At 38.8% G+C, this 27,988-nt stretch overlaps 1 protein-coding gene across 3 annotated transcripts in view; it reads right to left on the bottom strand.

Annotated features, from left to right (window-relative positions):
- The window catches only part of PARD3B (par-3 family cell polarity regulator beta), a 1,417,836-nt gene that overhangs the window by 1,239,227 nt on the left and 150,621 nt on the right, over positions 1 to 27,988 (bottom strand). The window lies entirely within an intron of this gene.

The raw sequence follows: 27,988 nt of genomic DNA, 5'->3' as shown, positions 1-27,988 counted from the left end.
AAGGTAAAATACATTGTCACTTAAAAAAATAAATTGACTCATTAAAAATATGCTCAAATAATAAAAAAATGTTCAAACAGCGAAAACACATGCTATCTATTTATATTCATAAGTATTTGGCATTTTTCATCCTGTTCAACAAAAATCAGTATATCAAAGTATATATAGATTTCATAAATTTTTATGGAAGACAAATTGCAATGCAAAGAATAAATTGCCCCAGCAATTTGAAAAGAATATTCAATCATTTTTTTATAAACTCCAACTTCAGTAATATCAGGAATATCTGGGCGGGGGGGGGTGGTGGTGGAATCTCCTTGTGGGTACTTCCTGAAACCAGGCACAGAATTGCAAACTAAGAGCATAAAGCTTTTCTGGGATGGGGAAAGGGCATAGGGCAGCAATCTGTGGTTACAATGGCTAGTGCTTTGTCTATATGCACAGAATAGAGTTATTACGACTTCTTTCATCTTTTTCAACCCCTCTTGCTCTGGGTTCATTCTCAATCTCAGATTTGAAATGACTTCCCAGACAAGAACTTCAGAATAAGCTCTCCTTTCCTGCAGCAAGGCCACAACCCTAAACTATGCTTGGTATTGAACAGGAGGTTGACTGCATTCAGATCGTAATTTATAAGATTCCCAATATTTCTTTAAGCAGTAGCACTTAGGACAGCAAGGCTTAAGAAAACATGAATTTTTCTTAGTGTTTTATGTGGTTATTTACTTTGATGCAAAACCTAGAGTTAAATAACTGGTTGTATTCAGTTATACACTTTCTCTATCCGGGAAAGATTTGAAAGTGGACCATTAAAACAACTGAACAAGAATGGAAAGCAATGAGTTAAATGAACAAGAATATTAGTAAGAGAGTTCTGGAGGCTTTAATGGTAAGCAGCTGTGCTGTCAATGTGAAGGTACACAGTTTGAATCCAAGAGAAAGACAAACTCCCATGCTCTAGAGAGGGGGAAGGAGAGAAAAGCATTAGTAAGGACTGAACCAAAAATTCTTGAGCTATAACCAATTTGGTTCTTTGCTTCTCAGTAAGTCTCTCAAAATGGGAAACTTTTGAACTATAAAGTTACCAGTATCTAATAATGGAATAGATACGAGTTCACTGAAGAGATGGAAATTTTTCTAGGATAAATGTCCCAGACTTTATGAAATGAATCTTTATAAAGAGTAAGAACTAACATAAAACACAGAATTCAATTGCAATTTTATGAAAGCTAATAGAAATGGTTGCCTTACAGTCTTCCATTCAATTTAACCCGATAAAAGGTGAGGGCATACTATTAAATAATAATTCCATTGAGGCATCAGAGGGCTTCTGAAATGTAGCCCAAGTACATAGCTTTCCAGTAATCCAGACTGATAAAATTATAGACTTGAAGAAGTATCAGAAGGAGTGATTCTTAGCTAGGCTTTGGGCCTTTCAAAATTAACTTTCCTTCAGAGTATTAAAGAACAATTCCAAGAAAAATACAAAGATATTCAAAGAGCAATTGAAAGCAAAATAAAAATAAATTCATTGCTTCAAATACTAGCCTGATAACTGAAAATGAACAATCATGTATTAGGAAACATTTAACTGTCTGGCTCCATTGCCCAGATAGAGACTGCAAAGATATAAGCAATGGTATTATATTACCAGGTAGGAAAAGCCCAGGATGCCCATCACTCAGATAAGAGATCTCGGCCAAGGAAAAGTGACTCTGCTGTGAAAAGGGAGATAAACCCAGAAAGCTAAACTCCAAATAGAAATAACACACTATGCAAAAGGCTAAGGGACTCTTCAAAACAGAGGAAGAAAGAATTAAAAAAGAAGTCTGACATGAAGAAAACAAAGATTCTCACCACTGGGCCAAATGGCAACCTCATGATAGATAAAGACTAAAAATGTTAATAATTTCAGCTTACTCAGTTCCACAATAAACATTGTTGGTACCAGCAGTGAAGAAATCAAAACACAAATTGCACTGGGAAAATCTGCTCCAGAGTGCTAAAGACCAACGATGTCAGACTAAGGTATGCCTGATCCGGGCCATGGTCTTTGCAATTACTTGCTATGCATCAGAGATCTGAACAATGACTAAATATGACAAAAGAAGAATCAATGCCTTAGAGTTGTGGTGCTAGGAAAGAGTAACATATCATGGACTGCCAAAAGAACTAACAGGTCTGTCCTAGAGAGGGTGAAGTGAAACTGCTCCTTGGAGGTAAGGATTTTGAGGCTCTATCTCACATACTTTGGGCATGTTGCCAGCAGGAGTCAGTTCTAGGAGAAGGAAATCATGTTAGGAAGGGTAGAGGGACAGAGCAAGAGAGGAAGACCCCGGATGATATGGATTGACACATGGAAGGAGGTGTGTCGGAGACAGTGAGTCTGGCTCAGGATAGGGCAGAGTTCAGAGCTATTGTACATAGGGTCACTGCGATTTGCAATCGACTCAATAACGTTGTTATGTCCCACTGAGTTGGAACTCGCTCACAGCTGACCCTCCAGCAGGTTGTAAATCACACGGGAGGAGAACTACAGATTCAACTTGTACACTCTTGGGTTGGCAGTACAACTCCTTACCACACTAACTAGGCAACTTAAGTTCACCAAACCAACCACACCAAAAGGAGTTCAGGCGGCCTGGTGGTAAGGAGTTGTGCTGCCAATTCTAAGGCACATCGTTTAAACCACCAGCTTCTCCACCGGAGAGTGATAATCTCCACCACTAATTTACTGCCTGTGAAAACCCACTGAAAGCCTGTTAAAGCTGGCTCCAGCTCGACAGCACATAACAATAGCCATTAAGGACTGATTATTTTTTACCCTAGACATGCCACATTAATATATTTCTTCAAATGTACTAGGATTTCTGACTGAAACCTAGACAAGTGTTTGTTGTTTTAAAATAAAGCCTCCTGTTTTAAAGGATTTCAATTTAATTAATTTCTAAGAACATTGATAAAGTTACTTTCTGATATCTTACAGTTCTGTAGATGAAATGTGTTGATTTAACAATGTTTATAAAAATTATGTATTGCACAGAATTTTCTTCTACATGATTGCTTAAAAGCAGACACCTATTAAGGTGTCTGTTTTTATCTCATGCTGAGTATGAAAGTAGATTTTATCAGTTAAAATGGAGGTAAATAATTACCCCCTAACAACTGCAACAAGAGGTGGAGTACCTCTCTCTCACTTCTAGAAAGAGGAACAGAGAGACAGAAAGAGGGCGGGGGACACAACTAAAGGCCTCGTTTAAAATACAAATTTCCAGAAATAATAGAGTGCTGAGTCTGAGCACAGGTACAGGTACCACACAAGCGGCCACAGGAAGTTTTTAAGTAACATAGTGTTTCACCTTCATGTATTTCAAAGAAATTTTAAAAAAATTAACACTTTTAAAGAACTGCTATTGTTGTTGTTGTTGTTATTGTATGCCATTAAGTAGATATCAACTCATAGTTGATCCTCCAGCCATGTTTTTGGAGGCAATACATTGCACAAGAAGAGACTGTCACCTGGAGACTTCTGCTCTGGACCAACTGGTGGGTTTGAACTGCTTGGGTTGGGGATTGTAGCACAGCTTCTTACCAGTATGCCACCAGAACTCCCTTTATAGAACTAGGTAAGAAAAACATAATTTCAACACATTTTTAGAATCCTATTGGCCAAACAATATAATTTTAGGGGAATTTGAGGGTGTCAAAACATAGACTTTGAACTTTAAGGCATCTCACCCTTTACCTAGACTGCCATCTGTCATGTATCAAAGGAAAATAGTTGACTACAGATAGGAACACTTGGCCATGAACAAAAGCAGGCAAGCTGTACAAAAGTGAGTTCGGGGTTAATGCTTTGCATTTCCAAGAGATGTAAACCAACAAATTCCATTTATGCCCATGGTAATTTTGTCCCCATGGTCTTTTCTCTATGATGCTATAGATCACCTAGAAATATACAAACAATATCAGCAGACTTTAGTCATCAGAAGAACAAAAATTACCCTCTTTTATGTATGTAAAAATTTCAGCCATTACGTTACAGTCAAGAGTTAATTTCATTTACTTCGTTATATTACCATCATGAATAAAATTGATCAAACATGAAAAGAGGTTCACATACATATCTTGGTTCACACAATCACTCTGGAAGAAAAAGCATTTTTTTAGGATCATTACATGTAGTCTTTTGTTATTTTGCATAAATATGTATAAAAACATGTAATTTTTAAATGTCTTACAATCTCTTGTATATACATACATTTTGAAATCTAATAAATTACAGGCATGTCCTAGACCACTGAAAGTAACTTATGATATATTGTCTCTGCTTCTGATAATATCTTTTCATTTTTCCAAATCACACAGTTAACATACCACTACTAAAATTTAAAACTAAAATATACTACAATCATACAATCATACATGATAAATTGGGGGTGGAAATGAAAACAAAAGTATACACATTACAGAAAGACAAGGCACCTTTAATGATCAAATACAGAAACGGCACCAAATGGGAATAAATATTAACTAATACTAGCAACCACCTTTCACTAAGGAGCTCTGGTGGCTTAGGGGTAAGGAGTTGTGCTGCCAACACAAAGGCTTGTGACTGGAATCCAACATCTGCTTTGCGAGAGAAAGATGGGCAATTTTCTCCCGCACAATTTACTGTCACTGAAAACCTGCTAGAGGGTCAACTCTGAGTCAGTTAAGACTCAACAGTACACAAAACTTTCAACAATGCGTACATGGCATCATAGTCTTACCATGTAAATTTGGAAAAGTGCATAAACCAAAGCTTTAAGGAACAATATCTTCTATCTGCAATAGTTAAAGGAATAGACTAGAAAAATAGATTACTGAGATTACTTAAACACTGGGATTATACTAGTCCCCAGAAAAGAAGGAGAAAATTTAGACATTTCTAAGCAAAAGTCTGTAGTCTAAGAAGGGTGAAACAGTCTGTAGTGATAGGTAGGTCCCAAAGTTAGGTGAGTACCAAAGAGGACAAGCAGATAGTTGCAAAGGCCTTCCTCTATCAGTGATGGAGATTATAGTGTAATAATACAACTGGCTGCTCAGTGGTTTAAAGATGTCGGTTAAGACTCTTCATGTGACTAAAACACTGTAAACTTCAAAAAAATGGAAGGTGATAGAAAATTTAAAAAAATCTTTATCAAATTTAACTTGGTCGATCTGTTAGAAAGGAGCTCTCCTGGTTCTGTGGTTAAGGCATCTAGCTGGTAAGCAAAAGGCCATCTTTCAAACCCAACAATGGCTCCATAAAGAAAGCTCCTTCCATTAAATCCACAGCCCGGGACACCCTATAGGCCAATTCTACTCTGTCCTTCACAGGCTCACCAGAAGTAGGAACTGACTAGGGACAATGAGTTTCATAAATTTGGTTGAATTCTTAAAACTAGACTCATTGTTTTCATGATCTTAGAATAGTGTATATATATATATATATATATATATATACTATATGTGTGTGTATATGTGTGTATGTGTATATATGTGTGTGTGTGTGTATTGGATTTGGGGTTTTAGGAGTTTTTTTAACTTGGAATCTAATCATATAGAGCAGTTTTACTCTTTCCTACAGAGTCAGTATGAACCAAAAGTGACTTAAATGTATACAAAACCAACATAGGCCAGGTACTAGATGAATTATTTTGTGACTAATTTATCTATCATCAATTAAGTATAATGAGCTACCTTAGTTAATCCATTTAATCTCATGAAGAAGTTATCAATCCAATTTGCAAAGAAGTAAACCAAGGCATGGAGAGATTAATTAACTCCCATAAGTTTAGATCCTTAATAGTTAGCATTCTACCAAAGAAAGCTAGTAGGGTCACACTAATATTACACAAAAATTTTAAGAGAAAAGTATTGTTAAATATAAAAAAATACATTCTATTATGAAAAAACGGTCAATCCAATGAGAAGAAAATGATTGAAAATTTCACGACATAATAATATAGCTTCACAGTACACAACGCCAAAATGGAGAAAAACACCACAACAAAAATCCAAATGAATCCACCACTTTAATTAAAGTAAAACAAAGGTGGTGGTTGTTGTCAGGTGCCGCTGAGCCATGTACCACCCACGGTGACCCTATGAACAACAGATCTGAACCTGTCCTGTCCTGTGCCATCCTCGCAATCTCTCTCACCCTGTGTTGATCTATGCAGCTGAGGGTCATCCTCTCCCCTGTTGTCCCTCCACCTTTCCAAGCAGGAAGTCCCTCTCCAAGGAACAGCCTCTCCTAGCAACATGCTGAAAGCATGTGAGATGAAGCTTTATCATCTCACATGTAGGTTTGCCTACAAGGAACGCTCTTGCTGCACTTTCTCCAAGACAGATTTGTTTGTACTTTTGGCAGTCCTTCGGATGTTTAGGACTCTTCCCCATCACCACAGGACAAAGGCATTAACAATTCTTCTGCCATCATTACTCTGTCGATATTTGTCCCCATTTCAAAGAAGGGTGACCCGGCAGCACATAACGACAACAATCATCATTACTTGCTGAACAGCTCTCAGATGCACAGCAAGTGGCTGAAAAAGTCATGGCCTGAATCAGGCGCATCTTAGTCCTCAAATTGCCGTTGTCATTCCTCAAAACTTTGGGGAGGTCTCTGACTACAGATTTCCCCAGTGCAGTACATCTCCTGATCTCCTGATTCCTGGTACCAAGAGTACCGATTCTGGATCCAAGTAAAGCAAGGGTTACTATTGTTAAGATTATACTTGAAAAAAATCCCTTCATAAAACACATTGAAGACAATGTGTTAGCTGTTCTCAGGTGCCATCAAGTTGAGTACAACTCATTATGACTCTATAAACAACAGATCTAATCCTGTCCTATCCTCACATTCCTGTCACACAAGAGCTATTGCACCAGTTACTGTGTCAATCCACCTGGTAGAGTGTCTTCTTCTAACTTGCCAAGCATGGTGTCCTTCTCCAAGGAAAAGCCTTCAGCTGCACTTTTTTCCAAGATGTATTTGTTTGTTCTTTTGGCAGTCCATCGAATGTTCTGTACTCCTCTCCAACACCACAGCTCAAAGGCATCACTTTTTCTTCTGTCATCCTTATTCACTATCTAGCTCTCAGACACACATCAGGTGACTAGAAAGACTATGGCCTGAATCAGAGGCCTAATTCCTCAAGCTGACATCACTGCTTCTCAATAATTTTAAGAGGTGCCTAACTGCAGATATTACCAGTGTAATACATCTCCTGATTTCCTGACTGCTGGTACCAAGAGTGTTCACTATGTATCCAAGTAAGATGAAGGTGTTGACAGTTTCAATATATTCTCCATCTATCATAATGTGGTCTAGTGGTAAGATTTTTTTTTTCTTGACACTGAGATGCAATCCATACTGAAGGCTATATTTATTCTTTGATCTTCTGCAACAAATGCTTAAAGTCCTCCTCATTTTCAGCAAGGTTATATCATCTGCATAAATGTAGGTTATTGATGAGTCTTCTCCAATTTGATGCTACATTCTTCATAGATTCTCAAATCATTTGCTCAGAATACCAACTGAATAGGCATGTAGACAGAATACAACTGTACTCTCTTCTTAAACAATGGAGTTTTCCCTTGCTCTGTTCACACACAGCTTCTTGATTGAGGTGTATGCTTTGCATGAGCTCAATTAAGACTAATGCACCTTGTCTTAATAATTTCAGTCTTCCCTTCTTTGTAGCTAGAGTTGCATTTTCACTTGAACACCAAATGAAGTCCTTGGATTATGTTAAGAGACCTGTTTCTGCTGAAAATATTTCTTTTGAATATTTAGTATCCTCTCTAGGCCAGAGATACACTTGCATGACCACAAGTACACGATAACAAAGATAAGGAGTAAAAGCTGAGTCTCCCTTTTCTTGCCATGTTGGAATAAACATTCATTGTTCATCTAAGTGAGATTCTCTGTGTTAGGCAAATTCTTAGCTCATCTTTTTCTCTCTGGTTGAATTTTTAAAGATGAATTGATTAAAAAAATAAACAGGCTTTGACAATCAACTGGGAAGAAAGATTAGGCCATTTTCAGATAGTTTACACATGTAATAAAATGCAACTCAAGGAAATGCTTAAGAAACTCAGTATAAAAAATGTTTCAAATAGAGCTATCTAAGAGCAGAATGAGTTGTACAATGAAGCAAGGAACACTCTGTCTCCGCAAGCAGTCAACAAAGTCTAGCTAGGTACATCTCAAGGATACCAAATATGGAAAGGTAATTCTTGCATGTCTTTGAATTTCTCTTCCCATTTCTGGGACTTACAGCATCAAGAATCTCAAATCTTCTTAGAGTTTTCAACTCACAATTCATGAAAAAGAAATCTCTGTAGTTAAAAACTACAGACTGGTCAGCTGCAGCATGATGCCACAATCACAGAGTCTTCCCAGGCAGAAAGTCTGTAAGCAAAATGTTCTATTTTCAATGTATCTTTTTAAAAAACTATTCTAACACTTTGCTGTGTAACCTGAAACCTCACTAATTTATAAGCAAATTTATGATAAAGATGAAACTCCATATAAAATAAAAACTCTGGGGGAAAGAATTAAGTTTTAAAGAACTTAAACTACTTTAAACAGTATTATATTTTTTTTAAAAATGGGTTTTTTCCATCTTTGCAAGTACTTGCTATGCAACAGAAAGCTGGACAATGGCTAAGGATGACAGAAAAAGAATCAATGCCTTTGAGTTGTGGTGCTAAAGAATACTGAACATACCATGGACTGCTAGGAGAACAAATAGATCTGTCCCAGAGAAGGTGAAATGAGGCTGCTCCATGGAGGCAAGGATTGTAAAGCTCCTTCTCACAGACTTTGAGCATGTTGCTAAAAGGGACCAGTCCTTGGAGAAGGACATCATGTTTCAAAGGGTGGAGGGACAGCGCAAGAGAGGAAGACTGTGGATGAGATGGACTGACTCAGTGACTAGAGTAATGGGGTAAGTGTGTCAGAGACAATGAAATTGGCTCAAGACAGAGCAGGGTTCAGGGCTGTTGTACATAAGGTCACTATGAGTCCCAAGAGACTCGATGGCACATAACAGAACAATAACAATCTAAAAAAATACTCTCCTCAAAATTGAGAATTTCACAATTTGAATACCAGAATAACTCAAAAATCTGCTAGGCTCTCCTAGGCTCATGGACTGCCTAGATCAACCCTTCCATGTGTGTGCTTTGTCTACTACTGAATGAAACCAACTCATAGTGGACCCGCAAGGGGGTTTTCAAATCTTTCATCTCATGGACAATTTTCCATCTTTCTCTCAATTAAAAAGAATTTGACAACTAAAAACAAAAACAAAAACAAAACAAAAAACCACAGTGAAAAGTAATTCATTCCAAAGAAGGGTGACCCAACTGAGTGCAGAAACTACAGAACAGTGTCATTGATTTCACATGCAAGCAAGATTCTACTGAAGATTATCCAAAAATGACTGGAACAGCACATCAGCAGAGAAGTGCCAGAAGTCCAGGCTGGGTTTAGAAGGGGTTGTGGTACTAAGGATATTGTAGCTGATGTTAGATGGATCTTAGCTGAAAGCAGGGAACACCAGAAGAATGTCTATCTGTGTTTCATTGATTATGCAAAGGCATTTATTTGACTGTGTGGATCATAACAAACTGTGGCTGACTCTGAGAAGAATGGGGATCCCAGAACATTTAATCGTGCTAATGCGAAACCTATACTTGGACCAAGAGGCAGTCGTCAGAACAGAGCAGGGTAATACTGCATGGTTCAAAATTGGGAAGGGTGTACGCCAGGGATGTGTCCTATCTCCATACCTTTTCAACCTGTATGCAGAGCACAATATCCGAGAGGCTGGGCTCTATGAGGAGAATTGTGGCATCAGGATTGGTGGAAGTTCTATTAACAATCTGCGTTATGCAGATGATATAACCCTGCTTGCTGAAACTGAGGAGGACCTGATTCACTTGCTGCGGAGTGTCAAGGACTTCAGCCTTCAGTATGGACTGAGGCTCAATGTCAAGAAGACAAAGATTCTCACCACTGGACCAACTGGCAGCATCAGGATGGATGGCGAAGAGACTGAGATTGTTTATAGCTTCAGTTTGCTTGGCTCCAGGGTCAACACTCTTGGCACCAGCAGCCAGGAAGTAAAAAAAGTATTGTGATGGGAAAGTCTGCTGCTAGGGACCTCTCTAAAGTACTCAAGAGCAGTGGTGTCTCTCTGGAGACTAAGGTCTGCCTGATACAGGCCATGGTCTTTGCAATCACTTGTTATGCATTAGAGAGTTGGACAATGACTAGGGAGGATAGGAGAATTGATGCCTTTGAGCTGTGGTGCTGGAAAAGAGTATTGAATGTACCACAGACTGCCAAGAAAGCAGAGAGATTCATCCTAGAGAGATTTAAACCAGGATACTCCTTGCAGGCAAGGATTCTGGGGCTTCATCTGACATACTTTGGACATGTAGTAAGGAGAGACAGGTCCTTGGAAAAGGACTTCACGCTTGGTAGGGTGGAGGGACAGCATAGGAGGGGAAAACCCTCTATGAGGTGGATTGATTTAGTGACTGGGGTAATCAGGATGGGTGTGTCAGAGGCAATGTGACTGGCACAGGATAGAGCAGGGTTTAGGGCTGTTGTACATAGGGTTGCTATGAGTCACAAATGACTCAACGGCACATAACAACAACAACAAAGTAATTCATAATTTCAAGAAAAATTTTTTATTTTACTGCATAAAACAAAGCTTGAAAATATTGAATACTGCCTTTTTGCAGGAGAAAAAGCTTCAAGAAATATACCTCACCTCCTAGAGCGTATATGAACTAAATTTTATAAAGAATTTTATTCCACTCATGCTATTTTTAAAATTTAAGTTTGTAGAACAACCATAATTTCAGCTGTTTTCTTTCATAGAAAGAACTTTTAATTTTTAATCCTATAGTTAAATATATTATGGAAAAGAAGTTCTAGGACTACAGATAATTTTGTTTTGCTTATTTAATTTTTAATAAAATACAGGGTTTAATTATTTTATATGTACTGGCTACATCAGCCACTCCATGGGCAGCCTACTCCCACATGATTTTCAGCCTCAGAAACCAAGCGGACAGTCAACTCTAAGTTGAGACTTGTCCACACACTAATTCTCTACAGGAATGCATGTATTTCCTTTTTCTACGGGTCTAAGAATGTACTTCAGAAGTGAGGATGGTAACAGTTCATATAACATACTTTGGGCTATCACAAAAGGGCAGTCCCTGGGGAAAGATATCATGTTTCCTGAAATATTGGGTCAATGGGTAATGACAAAACAAAGACTCATGCAACGCAATGCATTGACACAGTGGTCCCACTAGTGGGCTCACACACAGCAGAGACTGAGAGGATGGTATAGGACTGGGCAGGGTTCTGCCCTGTAGTGCCTAGGGTCTCCAGAAGTTAGAGCCACTAGGTGCTACCTAATAACAATAGGACAAGATAAAAGCCTACAACTCAAATCCACTGTCATCAAGCTGGAACCAAGTCATAGCTGACCACCCACCAGGCTCCCAGGGCCCCACAGATGCTATAAATCACACAGAAGCAGAGTGCACCGCTTTCTCCCTCAGAGCAGGATGTGGATTCAGAACACCTGACTTTGAAATGACAGTGTGAAACACAATATATTTACGAACTCTGTAAGCAAACCAATACAACATTAAAACTAAAATAAAAAACAAACACCCCTGCCTTTGGGTTGCCAGAGCATCTTCCCACCCACAATGCCAGAAGGATATAAACCTGATACAAATCATCAGGGATTAAATACTGCTTAATCTTAAAACCAAAATTTAATTAGGAAAATCAAATGTTGGAGTTGAATGTAACAAAAATTGTAAATATGTTTAACTAGTAAAACCTTTCATAGGAGAGCCTTTTAAAATGTTAACCATTCCTAATCATATTGAAATACGATGTTGCAAGATCATTTAAAAGATAACCACTAATTTTAGAAAATTCTGTTTTCCATTATTTGTTTCCAGTAAAACTTTATAGTCCAAAGCCAGGATGCCAGGGTTTTAGAAGTTCTGTGTGGTCCACAAAAATGCAACATTCACAGCCACAGAGCAGAATCAGTCATGTCTCAAAAGAGAAAAGTGGGCTAGTAAATTTCAAAATATTTTCTCCATTATAGCTCAAAAGAAACTAGACTATGTATTCTGATGCAAAATGAACTGTAATAAGAATAAATCTGAGAACGCAAAATCATGCAACTCCTAGTTTTTTAATGCAGCCGGTAACAATGAAATGCACTGCTGCTCTGAGGTCAGTGGCTTTGAACACTGAATCGTCTCTTCAAGGGACACTGTCTCTTAACTTTGTACATCCTGATGTGTAGGAATAACTACAGAAGGTTCCAAATATTCTACAGCTAATCATCAGGGCTGCTTAGCTCCAGAACCCACTGCCTTCAGTTCCGACTCACAGTCACCTCCATTGAGTTTTTAAAACTATAAATTTTTATGGGACAAGACATATTTCTCTCAAGTAACATCTGGTGGATTTGAACAGCTGAACTTTAGGTGAGCAGCCTTTGTATGAGCTCTACCACCACAGCTTACTTTTATTTCTTTACTCAAATATAAAGTTCCATGATTCATTGCTGAAGAAATTAAGACACAAAGTTTAAAGTAAAAGAAGAATTTATAATGACAGTGGCTATGAAAAGAAAATGATATATTTATTTAAAAATAAAGTGATTCAAAGCTAAAGGGCAGGAAGACCCTCAAGTGGGTGGAATGACACAGTGACTGCAGCTATGAGTACAGGTGTGTCAGAGGTTGTGAGGATGGCACAGGAGAGGACAGGGCTCAGATCTACTGTGCACAAGGTCACCATGATTCATACTCAACTCTACAGCTCCTACAAATAACAACGTACCAGTATTCTAAACATAAGGAATTCATCAATTTTCCTCTATTCTCATTTTATACAACTTCTTTCTAAAAAATGTAATTAGTCTGGCAGTAATAGGAATAGTGAGAAAATATCCCTCACTCCTCTGAAAAAATGTTCAGGGCAATACTGTCTGCTTACTGGTATGTCCCCAACCATCAGGTCATTCTTCCTGGTCATGGTACAAGGGTCATCCCTATTCCACTGCTACTGAGTAGATTCCAATTCATAGCAATCCTTAGTCAGTCGGGAGTAGAACTGCCCCATAGGGTTTCCAAGGCTGGAATCTTTGTGGAAGAAGATTGCTCCTTCTTTCTCTCTTGGAAGGGTTGGTTGGTCCAAATAGAGAAAAGGAAACAAGAAACATTCAATTAGCTCTCAAGGGACCTACATGGCATCTAGTTGCCCGCCCTTTCACCAGTGTGATAGCTCAGTATTCCATTATCTGATCTTTTTCTTACATAATATCCTTCATCTAGAACATGTTGTTAGGTGTCATCACAACACCGTCAACTCATAGTATGACAGAATGGATCGGCCTGGCCCTGTGTCACCCACCTCATCTCTGCTGTATTTAAGCCCATGTTTGTAGTCAATGGGTCAATCCATCTCACTGAAGGTCTTTTTTTTTTTAACGACCTTCTAATTTTCTAGACATGAGGTTCTTCTCCAAGCACTGGCCTTAACAGTTAACGTGAACAACGTAAGTGAGCCATCCTCCTTGCTTTCTAAGGAGCACCCTGGCTGTAGCACTTTCAAGGCAAAACTAGAACATAAGCTCCATGAAAAAGAAGCCTCACTGACCTTCTTCACTTCTATATTATTACCAGTACCAAGAAATATTTTCTGAATCTCATTATACATTTTCCAAGCAGATGAAAACAACAGAAAGAGTAACATAGAAGAAAGAGAATGAGGCCTCCCTTCCTAACCTTGACCTAGGTCTTCTGAGCAACCCACAGGCAGCATGAGAGGCGTAGTCAATTTCTGGAGGGCACTTTAAAGACATCTATTTACACAACTATCTGCTGAGCTCTCACAGCACTCTGGAGCAAAACAGTGGAGAATATTCTAGCATCACTAATAAAGGTTCCAAAAAAAAGTTAAAAAGCCTACACTTCAATAAGGAGAGAAGTCAGGCAATAATTAATAAAAGTAGTAAACAATATTTCGGAAACTAGTAGATGATTATTTTTTTAAAAACCCTCAAACCTATTGTTATCAAGTTGCAAACAACTCATTGTTGCCCTCCATTGGGTTTTCAAAGTTGAAAATCCAATGACAAGAGAGTTCCTACCTTTCTCCCTGGGAGCAGTTGGTAGGTTCAAACCATCAGAGAAGTGTGGCCTTATGGTCAGCAGTGCAGCTTCCTACAGATAGGCCAACAGAGCTCCCTGGTTAAGAAGTATCAGTAAGGTGACATCTAAGCAAAGTTACTGACAAACTCCAGGCTGGAAATCAAGGCACCTAACAAATGGCTGTGCCCTTGGACAAGCCATTGGCCATCCTCTGTAAAAGCAACCAAAGATCAGAAAAGGAGCTCTTAAAACAGGACAGGAGAAGTAGGGTACATGTCAGATTGAATAAGCTGGACACTAATGTGGGGTCCCAATCAGTACAACTTTCACTCAACTCTAAACACTAACTAGAGTTCTACAAGCTTCAGTTCAAAATTAATATGTCTAAAAGCACCCTTTCTTCTAAACAGAAATATTTTCCAAATGGAGAGAGAAATATACATTCTTGAAAATATGGGTCCCAACCATTTGAAATAAGGTACAACAGACTGGACTGGAAATGGTCTATTTGCAGAGTAATTAATCTGGCCACTGGACCAACTGGCAGCATCAGGATGGATGGTGAAGAGATTGAGATTGTTCACAGCTTTAGTCTGCTTGGCTCGACAATCAATACTCTTGGCACCAGTGGCCAGGAAATTAAAAGACGTATTGCCATGGGAAAGTCTGCTGTTAGGGACCTCTCCAAAATACTGAAGAGCAACGGTGTATCTCTGGAGACTAAGGTGTGTCTGGTACAGGCCATGGTCTTTGCAATCACTTGTTATGCATCAGAGAGCTGGACAACGACCAGGGAGGATAGAAGGAGAATTGATGCTTTTGAGCTTTGATGTTGGAGACTAGTGCTGAGGGTACCATGGACTGCTAAGAAAACAAACATTCATCCTGGAGAGGGTTAAACCGGGCTGCTCCTTGGAGGCAAGGATTCTGAGACTTCATCTGATATACTTTAATCATGTTGTAAGGAGGGACCAGTCCTTGGAAAAGGTGGTTGGGAGGGTGGAGGGCAGGCACAGGAGGGGAAGGCCCTCTGGGAGGTGGATTGATTTGGTGACTGGGGCAATCAGGATGAGTGTGTCAGAGACAATGAGATTGGCACAGGACAGAGCAGAGTTTAGAGCTGTTGTACATAGACAGGTTCACTATGAGTTGCAAGCGACTTGAGGGCACGTAACAACAATAATTAATCTGGCTTCCTAAACAAACACAGAAAAAGTCTCAATTTTAAAACTGGTGATACTGGATTAAAATCTAAGCTCTGTATTTCATAAAATGGGAACAAACTTCTCTGCCTCACTTGATTATGAGAAATTCATTATATACTGACACACATACAGGCATAGAAATACACACACACACACACACGCACACACACACACACATATAGGATAGAGCTTCGTTTTTCTTTTTTGTATCATATTCTAAAATTTCTCCAGTCAAATCAAGTCAAAACCAACAAATGGAAACCCCAAATGTGATACCAGAGTTTTGCTGCATCAAGTTTTCAATGGTTGATTCATCAGAAATAAATCACTCAATCTTTCTTCTGAGGTGTCTCTTGGTAGACAAGAACCTCCAATCTTCCTGTTAACTGCTGGACAGTTAACCAATCACATCACTGTTTCTGTCCTGGGTATTACTGTTAAGCCCAGGATTTTGAATGAAAAGTCCTGCCCTTACAACAGAGATGCAGTTAACAACAGCCATTATTAATGCCATCTTGTGCAATTCTTCAAAACCAAGAGTTCTTGAGAGATGGCTTAAAATTACACAAGAACACTTTAGCTTTGGGCAAAAGAAAGTTTAAAAAAATGAGGAAAAGTCAAGAAAGAGTAGTACTAGAATGCTAAGCAAGCTTTTTCATGCGTCAAAATTTTGGCCAGGGAGGACACATTCTTCCCCATGTGCGTGTGCTCACTGTGGTCTATGGCCTGGTGTGGTCCATGAACTGTTTGTTTTCCATCTGCAATAAAATAACTACAGACATTCAGAGTAAGCATTTTTTTAAAAATTCACAGCAATTTAATACTATTGCAACATCCAAACATATGCTTTTGTATTTTAAGAAAGTAATAGCAAACTATTGACAGACAAATAAAACAATCTGGTTCTCTACCACAGATTGTCTGTGAAGCCCTACATGTACTGACCATGTGCCCTGATACACAGTGCCTCAGCTAAAATCATAATTAAATTCTTTAATGAATACAAGTAGAAATATTGGCATATGAAACGAAGGCCTCTGAAACAATGAATATACAGGTTACAGCAACATGAGCTTAGATTTTGTTTTTCATGCATAATTTCCCATGATTTAAAACTTGGAGGAAAAGAAGAAACTTCCCTACAAATCAAGAAAATATAAGCCAAATAAATATATACATACATACATACATGTTAGCTAAAATATTAGGACAAAGTTGGCTAAAGTTGGGGTCTGGCTTTGCTTGGGCTCAACACCATACCTACATCACTGGGCAGATGAAGACACAGTGAAGGGTGATATTGCTGCTGTGTGCCCTTAAGTCAAATCAAACACACAACAGGTCTGTAAGAGAGAACAGAACTGCCCAGGGAGTCTTCCAGGCTGTGATCTTTGGGGGGCATATCACCAAGTCTCCTCTCCAGTCGAGATGCTGGTGGGTTCAAACTACCAACCTCTGGGTCAGCAATGAAACATATAACCACTCTGCCACCAGAGCTCTTTGGAAATTGTACACTGTGTGTGTGTGTATATATACACAGACACAGATACACACACACATAGGATTATACCTTTATGTCATAAACAGAGCAGGGGGAAAACCCCTAGCAGAAATAACAAATTCAATTACAAAGCAAGCAGTATGATATAATAAATGAACATAGAAAGGCACTGAAGTTCAAGATATAAAGAAAGATGACTGAAATGATAGGAAAATAACCAACATGTGGGGGAATAATTTTCTGAAAGTTATATAATTTCATCAGTTGCCTGAACTTTGGAATATATTTCCATATATTCATTTCCAGACACGTATGAATATAATAGAAAGCTGAGATAACTATGAGTCTGCTTGTACTTTGAGTAAGAAAATAAATCCAATGTATAATTTTTAAAAGCTGTGGATACACAAACATTTTAATGAAACCATGTACCAGCCGGCTCACAGCCATGCTCATAGTTATTAAGATTATTCTACCACTTCTCTGGAAATCTGCCCCAAACTAGGAAACTGAAATCAATGCATCCTCCATGGAATCAGAAAATATCTACAACTTAAGGCACAATATAAAAAATAAAAACAGAGGGATGAATAATTAGTACATTTTTAGGAGACAGTGAGTTCTAATCCAAGTACTTTTGTGAGATGCAAGTTCAGTTCCTCCAGACAGAGTCTACAGATATAATGTATTGTAACACCCAAATAAAGATAAGGGGGAAATACGGCAAATAAGATAGCCTGGAATTAGTTTTTTGAAAAATGAAAAATCTTACATGCCCACTAGCAGCTACCTCATCATTCAAGGAACAATAGAGATAATCCCTGGAAAAACAGAACAAGAGCAACTCTGGATTCCATGACAGCTGGTACAGAGAAAGACTGAGAATGAAAGTTACAAACTTAAAACCAAACCCACTGCCACCAAGTGAATTCTGGCCCACAGCAACCACATAAGGGCAGAGCAGAAAGAGTCCACAAGTGTCTAAGGTCCTGATCTTTACTGACCAGCAGTCTTTCTTCCCAGTGAGGTGAACTGACACAGTGGCTGCAGCAATGGGCTGAAGTGTGTCAGAGATGATGAGGATGGCACAGGACAGGACTTGTTTCAGGTCTGTTGTTCACAGGGTTTCTGTGAGTCATCCTCGATTCAAGGACACCTAACAACAATAATAATCTTTACCAAAGTGAGCTCTCGTGGTTTAGTGGTAAGGAATTAAAGTGCCAACACAAAAACACATGGTTCAAATCCACTAGCTGCTCCATGGAAAGAGGCAATTTCCTCTCATGTGATTTACAGCCTCTAAAAACTCCTGAAGGATCAGCTATGGGTTGGTTCCAACTCAACAGCATACAACAACAATCTTTACCAAAAGCACATTGCCATCTTTCTTCTGTGGCGTGTTGGTAAACTTCAACCATCAAGTGTTCTGTTTGCAGCATAGGCTTACCTTATTAGGCTCCTAACACTCGTAGACTGAAAACAGAGACATTAAAAAAACTGCTAGATATTCCAACCGTGCAATCCTATCCAGCTATAGAAATCTAACAGCCAGTTAGATCAATTGCCAAACTCCTCCCAAACATTCCTCACAGATTAAAGTGCCCCACCAGAATAAGGAGACAGGTGCCCTATGAAGATGAGACCAAATAAGAATTCCCCAAGGTCACTCATGCTGTGTGATGTTTCATGAGTTTACTGTTTGTTCAGTGCTGCATAGTATTCCATCTTGTGATTTTTAGCATAGTTTCTCTATCCCTTATGCTGAGTGAAATATCTCAATCACAAAAGGAAATATTGCATACCACGACTGTTATAAAGCAGGTCTGACATAAGGCTTTGGGAGGAGAATAGAAAGAGTCTATAGGTAATGAACACTGCATTGGAACAGATTAGGGAAAGAACCATTTAACAAGAATATATGATTAGGCAGTATATGTATGACAACAGTCCAGAATAAGAGGTACATTGCAAGTGCACTGGGGAGGATTGGAGGAAGAGGGGAAAAGGGAAAGAAATTATGCAACAATGAATGAATGAAAATCTAACTTTTTTATAACTTTTGTTAAAATGACAATTGAAAAAGAAAGAAAAAAGATAATTCCCTCAAATATGGTGAGAAAGAACTAATATGAGCACCATGTATGCAGGAGCTTCTAGAGGCTGCCAGATCCTTCCTAACCTAGTAATGATTAGTCTAGTGTTTCTCACAGCTAGTCACACTATTGTTGACTCTTCTGCCTTCCTCTTCTACAATTATATAGCTTTGTGGATACTGTAACATAGCATGTTATATGTTACACTGGTAACCAAACATCGGAGATTTTAATCCCCTCGCTGCTTCTCAGGACAAGGATGGGCTGTTTCCACCCATAAAGATTTACGGCATCAGAAACCTGATGGAGGGTTGCTACGATTCAGTGATAATGGCTGGAGTAAGTAATTAAAATGGGTCCATCTGCAAAAATCAGAATGTTGTTAGATTCCTCCATGTTGGCTAGCTCATAATAGCCTCTGTATACAATCCCCACAAATTCTGTGTTTGAACCTTTTGTTGCAGATACAGTGTCAATTCTGAAGGTCCTTCTTTTTTTCACTGACTCTCTACTAAACATAACATCCTTCCCAGTGACTTGATCCTCCTGATAATATGGCCAAAGCACGTGATAATAAAATCTCATTATCCTCAGCAATGAGAAGCAGACTGGCTACATTTTCTCCAAAACAAATCTGACTGATACAATGAATATTCTTCATCAACATCATCACTCAAAGGCATCAGTTACATCTTGCTCATTGGCCACCATTTACAGGTATATGAGGTGACTGAACATACTATGACAATTTAGGAAACTTAAGGCAAAATTTTTAAAACTGAGTAATAATTGAGAGCAGACCTAAATTTTATTTCAATAATAATGTCTACTATAAAACTAAACACACTAACCATTTGTTGTTGTGTACCATAAAGTCGGAACCGACCCATAGCTGACTCCCTCAGCAGGTGTTCAGAGACAGTTACTGGCACAGAAGGAGACTGCCCATCCTTCTCCCATGGAGCAGCTGGTGGCCTCAATCAGGTGCCTTCGGGATTGCAATGCAGCTTTTTGCCACTAGGCCACTAGAGCTCCTACTAACCAATTAGGATGGATACTATCAAAACAAGGCCAATCAGATGTCACCAGCTGATTACATCAGCCCTAACCATTTAAATATCAGAGCACCAAACATGGCATTGTGACAGTATTTCCGATCAAATCTTACCGCCATGCAGTTCATCCATCAAGTCATTTCAGATTGTTGTTGCTTTGAGTCAGAACCGACCCACAGCTGACTCTCCAGTTTTAAGAGGCAGTTAATCACATGAGAGGAGACTGCCCATCTTTCTCCTGCAGAGGAGTTGACAGACTCCAATTGTGCGTCTTCAAGAATGGAACACAGCTTCTTTCTGTTAAGCTACCAGAGCTCCTTCATTTCAGATTAGGGAAATAATTCGTCTTTAAAATGAGTAATACATCACAGATTCATAAGTATATTTATTCATATCTACTACAATGAAAATGAGATCTCATCTATAAATTATCCCTTGCTCACTATAAGAGGTATGTGTTTGTGTATTTGTGTTATTAGTATGGGAGTATCATGGCATCATTGTTAGACAGTGAAGAGAGAGAGATTGTTATCAGCTTCAGTTTGCTTGGTTCCACAATGAACTCTCTGAATACCAGCAGCAAGAAAATAAAAAGATTAATTGCATTGGAAAAATATGCTGTTAGGGACCCCTCCAGAGTACTGAAGAGCAATGATGTCAGTCTGGAGACTAAGGTGTGCCTGACCCAAGCCATGGTCTTCACAATTATTTGCGATGCACCAGAAAGCTAAGTAAAATGACTAGGGATGATAGAAGAAGAATTGATGCCTTCAACCTGGAGAAGAGTACTGAATATACCATAGACTGCTAGGAGAGTAAATAGGCTCATCCTAAAGAAGGTGAAACCAAGCCGCTCTTTGGAGGCAAGGATTCTGGAGCTCCATCTGTTATACTTTGGGCATGTTGCAAGGAGGGACCAGTCCTTGGAGAGGGACATCATGCTTGGGAGGGTGAAGGGTCAGCATGAGAGAGGAAGACCTTGGATGACATAGACTGATTGAGTGATGGGGGTAATGGGGTAGGTGTGTCAGAGACAATAATGTTGTCTCAGGATAGAACAGGGTACAGAGCTATTGTACACAGGGTCACTATGAGTCACAATCAACTCAACAGTACATAACAACAACAATATATAAAACAGTAAAGGTTTTAAACCTCCTCATCTCTTTCTTTTTTCCTAATACTTTTAATTCTTCTCTAAACTCTTTAAAAAGTCTTTTACATGCTATAAGGCAAAGTCCAAAAATTTATTTGGCTAATTCACAACACACTAATTTAAACTAGGGAGGGTTCAGAGCTATTGCCCTTAGAGTCGCTATGAGTCACAGGTGACTCAGCACAAAACAACAACAAATTTAAACTAACTCTTATTTACCATTATTATGTCTAAGGGCTCCCAGAAGAATGAACAAATCCGTCTTGGATACAATACAACCAGAATGCTCTTTACAATCAGGACTCTGCACACATTATAAGGAAGAACTAGCCCTAGAGAAGGACATCATGTTTGGAAGAGGGTTAATAAAATAGAAAAAGACCCTTAGAAAGATGAACTCACACAGTGGCTGCAACACGGAGCTCAAACAGTACCAACAGTGAGAAGAGCACAGGGCAGAGTTCCGTTCTGTTGTACATAAGGCTATTATGAACTAACAGCAACAATATGAAAGACACACAGCATAAGGCAGTATAGGAATATGAAGATTTGACAAAAACATTGCATTTTTAATTATTTTTGATTCTTCATGGAGGTCAGTTAGGAGATGACCAAAGAAGAAACAATAAAAACACACTAAAATTCAGGAGTGTGAGTCCATTATAATGATCATAACAAGGATGAAAACTTTAATTAAACAAAAGGAAGATGGGGAGAAAAGCAAATTTGGTTTCTATGTGTGCTGGCTTTAAGATGCCTCGAGGTGCTTCAGATAACAATGTCTACCAAGCAGGTAAAAACAAAGCAGTGGAGCTCAGAAGACAGGTTAAGTTATATACACCATAAGCTACATACATAGAAGAAATATATATATGGAGTCAAGAAAATACAAAATACCGGTAAGACCGTAGATAAAAGACAAAAACTGAATGCATCCCCCACAAAGTATGTATTGAGTGATTGCTATGTACACTATCCTGAGTTTGCTGAGGTTAGAGTTATGAACAAGGAAGCACATTTAGCAGTTTTCAGCATCACATATATCACTCAAGAGAGTTCCATTGTCCTTGAAACCCTCTAAAATGTATGAAGAAATATAATAGTCAACACAGGTGTTAAACACCATTTGTACCAAAAATTTCTACTACCCTGAAGCACAGCGATATATCATATGAAAAAGCTATCTGTTAGAAATCAGATTGTTTAACAGACCTTTAATTTCTTCATTTTGTAACTGGGGAAACTGAGGCCCCAAATAAGCATACTCTTTGTGGTCACAAAATCAGCTAATAGATAAGTCAAGATTAAAACACAATTTTCTTGATATTCATGAGTGAGGTGATACTCAGTGATGTGTGTGAAATGGAAAAAGTTACAGGCACTGATGAGTAAGGATGACAAGAAGAATCAATGCCTTTGACTTGTGTTAGTGGAGAAGAGTACTGAATAGCCATCTACTGCCAAAGGAACAAAAGGAAATGCAAACAGGGTGCCCCTCAGAGGCAGGGTGAAACATCATGTACTTTGGGCTTGTTTTCAGGAGCGGCCAGTCCTCAGAAAAAAAGATATGTTGGAAAAGGTGGAGGGTCAGAGGAAGACTCGCAACAAGATGGACTGACACTGACTGTAACAATGGCTTGAGTGTCTCAGAGATGGTCAGGATGGCACATGATAGACCAAAGTTCTCACAGGGTCATTATGAATCTTAGTTGAAGCAATGGCACTTAACAACAAGAAGCAGCACAGATCATTTGAATGGTTGGGATTTTTTATTGGCTAGTTGAGGAACGTGGCTCACTTCCTCTAAAATAAAGAAATGTGCCATTGGATGTTGGGCCACAGCCCCGAACCAGATGGCACAGAGGAGTCATGCCAGGAGGAGCATCCCTGTTCCCCTGGCAGGGTCCTTCTAGCCCTTTTAACAGGAGCCAAACAGCTGGAAGGCGGGGCATTCCCAGCAGGGACCCCACCCTCCAAATACCCAGAGTCACTAGACACCTTTAAAGACAATTATGTATTTTCATTTTCGTAATCACTTTTAAAAGTCCTAAAACAGGGACATTTTGTACTTTATAAGGAATTTTTAAAGCTGAGATTAAAGAACAAAGTAAAAAAAAAAAAATCTAGAATCAGAGCCACAAACATGATCAACAAACACACTGCAAGGATCTGAAGGGCCACTCCCAAAAATTCTTAACATTCTTCTATCAGTAAACATTTCCCTGCAGTCTTACTGAGAGCAACAGGTTCACTAAAACTGAATCCAGCAAATACTCCTATCAAGTATTTGCATATGCCCAAGATCCTAATAAACATGAGGCTTGTCCACTAATGCCCTGTAAACATGATGAAGAATGAGATGAATGAAATGGAGAGACCTGGGAGAAACGGACTATTCTTTGGACTGCTTCACACTACCTCACCTTGTGTGCATTCCCTAATGAGGACAGGAGACCAATTCTAATTCTTTCTGCTCTCTAAAGTTCACATATCTAAGAGAAAACGGATTATCAGGAAACAGCCAAAGTAATGAGCCCAGCTAATGAGTCAAAGTTCTCAAAAGCTATTTGCCTATAAATTTTACAGAACAAATTTCACCATAGCCAAAATGTGTTTATAAAGTGCCATGTTTCTTAAATGATAGAATTCAACTGTCAAATGTGTAACTACAGATATTCTTTCACATAACATATCTTTTCAAAGTGTATTACTATTCACTATGCCTAACAGGAAAATCCACATTCTTCAATACTTTCCAGTGATCAAAGGTTTACGTCCAATGAATAACATACAGGAAGGGTGGACAAGCATTTAGCAAACTTTCCCTTCACTGGAAAGAATTTTATTATTCACTTTGTTACTTGCAGGCCACAACTTCCAGAACTTATTTGTTATAACACAAGAGATAACACCCATATGAAAAGAATACAATTCTTTTTCTATTACTCAGAGCAGGAAAAAAATATACACAGTATCTAAAGGCAAGTTATTGATACTTTCGCTCATATACAGTTTTTTTTTATCTCAGATATTTTCCACCTTGTCACCTATTGTTGAGATTTAAATAAAGAATAAAGAATCCCAGAATAAAACTTATCCATTCACATTTTGTCGTTAGGTGCCACTGAGTCAAGTACAATTTATAGTAACCCTATGAACAAAAGTTAGAGACCTCTTCAAATGATTGAGGAGTAATGAGTGTGAATGAAAAGCAGAAATTAAAAAAAATCAAAACCAAGCATACTGCAACAGGTGGAGCACCAGAAAAAGGCAAAACTTTTCAACAAGATATATTCACACAGTAGAATATTGTCTGATATAGTGCTGGAAGATGAAGTCATCAAAAAACATATTCAAAATATAATAATTAAGGCCAATGATAGACCTTCATTTGGTGACATGACATGATTCAAAATTAGGGCAAAGAGCCTGGAATGTGGGAAGTACAAAGGATGAGCCAAGTAAATTAAAAGTTTTAGGCAATTAAATGCAGCACATAAAATAACATTATCCTAGATACTAGTGAGCTGAAATGACATGGTATTGGTTGTCTTGAAACTGCCAATCGTATAATCAATTGACAAATACAAGTAGAAAAGAAATGGCATCTCAGTCATCATCAAAAAGAACAAACCAAGCTCTCTCTCCTGAAATCCAAAGCTGTCAGTGACAAGATAATGTTTATACACATACAACAAAGATCTGTTAATATTACTCTTACTCAGATATAGACTCCAGGCACTGAAGCCAAAGATTAAAACAGTGATGATTTATACCAATTTCTGTAGTCTGAAACTGATGACACATGCAATCAAGATGTATTAAAATTAACCGGTAACTGGAAAGCACAAATGGAAGAGAAAGACTTGGCAACTCTGGTAGCCTAGTGCCAAGAAGCTGCACTGCAATCCTGAAGGCACACAGTTCAAATTCACCAGCTGCTTACCAGGGGAAAGATGTGCAATCTCCTCCTGTGCAATTAACTGCCTCTTAAAAAAACCTGCTGGAAGGTCAAGTATGGGTCAGATCCAACAAAACGGTACACAACACCACCACCTGGAAAATATGGCTTTCATAACAGAAATGACACCAGACACCATGTGATAAATTTTTATAGTCAATGACTTATCAAGTGTAGATATCTTTCTATAAAATATAACCAATAACCATAGGTATTGTTGTGTTGTTATTTGCCATCGAGTCGCTTGCAACTCATAGCGACCCTATGTACAACAGCCCTAAACTCTGCTCTGTCCTATGCCAATTGCACTGTCTCTGACACTCCCATCCCGATTACCCCAGTCACTGAATCAATCCACCTCATAGAGGGCCTTCCTCTCCTGCACTGTCTCTCCACCCTCCCAAGCATGATGTCCTTCTCCAAGGATGTCTCTCTAAGCATGATGTCTCTCCTCACAACATGTCCAAAGTAAGTTACACGGAGCCTCAGAATTCTTGTCTCCAAGGAGCCACCCGGTTTAACCCTTTCCAGGCAAATCTGTTTGTTTTCCTAGCAGTCCATGGTATTCTCAATACTCTTCTCCAGCAGCACAGCTCAAAGGCATCAATTCTCCTTCTATCCTCCTTGGTCATTGTCCAACTCTCTGATGCATAACAAGTGATTGCGAAGACCATGGCCTGTATCAGACGCACCTTAGTCTCCAGAGAGACACCATTGCTCTTCAGTACTTTGCAGAGGTCCCTAACAGCATACTTTCCCATGGCAATGTGCCTTTTAATTTCCTGGCTGCTTGTGCCAAGACTGTTGACTCTCACTTAATAGAACACACAGGAATTAACTACGACTATGGCAAGAGACAGAGAGGTGTTTCAACAAAACAATGCAGCCCTGTACATACTCATTTATCTATGCCAAGATAAGACTTTTAAAACAGCTGGAATAGAAGTTCATCAAAGGGAACTACTAGAAAATCAAGATCAGTTTAGAAGTTGTGAACAATGGATATCACTGCTAATATCAGATGACTCTTGATTGAAGTCAGAGATTATCAGAAATATGGTTATCTGTGTTTTATTGACTATAAAAAGGAATTTGACTATGTGGATTATAAGAAAGTATGAATAACATTGAGAAGAATGGTAAATATAGGGCATTTAGTTATGCACATGTGAAGCCTGGACATAGGCCAAAAAAGCAACATCTCAACAGAAGGGATTTGAGTATCAGGAAAAGTATGCTCCAGGTTTGTGTCTTTCCACCATAGTTATTCAATTTGGATGCTGAGTAAATAATTAAAAAAGATTGATTATGAAGAAGAATTTGGCAAAAGTATTGAAGTAATACACATTATTAGCCTGTGATCTACAGATCACACAATACTTCTTGCAGAAAAAAAGAAAAATGTGGAGTATTTACTGATGAAGCATAAAGGCTACAGTCTCCAGTATAAATTGTATCTCAACATAAAGAAAACAAAAATGTTCACAACTGAGCCAAGAGGCAGTATCATGATGGTGTAGTTCACAGCAGTTCTGCTCTAACCCAAAGGCTGTGTATACAGATGTTTAGAACCCACCAGTAGCTCTTCAGGACAAAAGATGGATCATTTCCCCCTGTGATTATTGCCTGAGAAACCTAATAGAGGGACACTGGGAGTTAGAACTGACTTGACAGCAGGGAGTTTGAGCTGTAGTTGCCAAGGATTTCATTTTGCTGGAATCCACAGTCAACACTCCAGAAACAGCAGTCACAAAATCAAAGACTGTAAAGGCATTGATCAATAGTAACTAATTATCTAAAACACAGTGCACAGAAATGGGGGCAAAGAGCAAAGAAGACTGTGTTGGATCTGCTGCCAAGGATGTCTTCAAAGTGCTAAAGAAGAAAAATTACTTCTTCTTGATGTTGTTGGGTATCACTGAGTCAAGTACGACTCATAGCAACCCTATGAACAAAAGATCTGAACCCTGTTCTATCCTGCAGCATCCTCACACTTCCTGACACACAAGAACCCACTGCAGCAGTTGCTTTGTCAGTCCACCTAGTTGAGGGTCTTCCTCTCCATCGCTGACCCTTTACCCTTCCCAACATCAGGTCCTTCCTCAATGAATAGTCCCTACTAACAACATGCCCAAAGTATATGAGGCAAAGCCTCTTCATCACTGCCTCCAAAGAGCACTTCGACTGCACTCTCCCCAAGACATATCTGTTCATTCTCTTGGCCATTCATGGGATGTTCAGTGCTCGTCTACAACACCACAGCTCAAAGGCATCAATTCTTTTTTTCTGTCATCCTTATTTATTGTCCAGCTCTGAGATGCAAAGCAAGTAGTCAGAAAGACTATGACCTGAATCAGATGCACCTTAGTCCTCAAACTGACATCATTACTCCTCAATAATTTGGAGAAGTTCCTAATATATTTTCCCAGTGCAATGTGTCTTCTTATTTCCTGAATGAAGGATTACTAGCCATAGTATTTTCTGTTATTTTTCCATGAATATTAAAGTTAGACAATGAATATTAAATATTGATACATCTGAACTGTGATTAGTGGAAAATATTCATCTGCCATGAACTAGCAAAAGAACAAATCTGTCTTAGGAGAACAAATACAGACAGATCATTCCCTAGAGAAGTGGTGAAAATCAATGTAGTCTTACTTATTGAGCATGTTATGAATAGGGGCCAATCCCTCTGGAAGACTTGTGCTTGTAATAGAGGGCCACTGTAAAAGAAGATGTTGGATGAGATGGATTGACACAGCGA

This window comes from Elephantulus edwardii, unplaced genomic scaffold, assembly GCF_000299155.1.
Source record: "Elephantulus edwardii isolate Elephantulus edwardi_28Jun2011 unplaced genomic scaffold, EleEdw1.0 scaffold00075, whole genome shotgun sequence".
NCBI classification, from domain to species: domain Eukaryota; kingdom Metazoa; phylum Chordata; class Mammalia; order Macroscelidea; family Macroscelididae; genus Elephantulus; species Elephantulus edwardii.
Note: the sequence above shows the minus strand (reverse complement) of the source record. Positions and strands in the feature narration are given on the sequence as shown.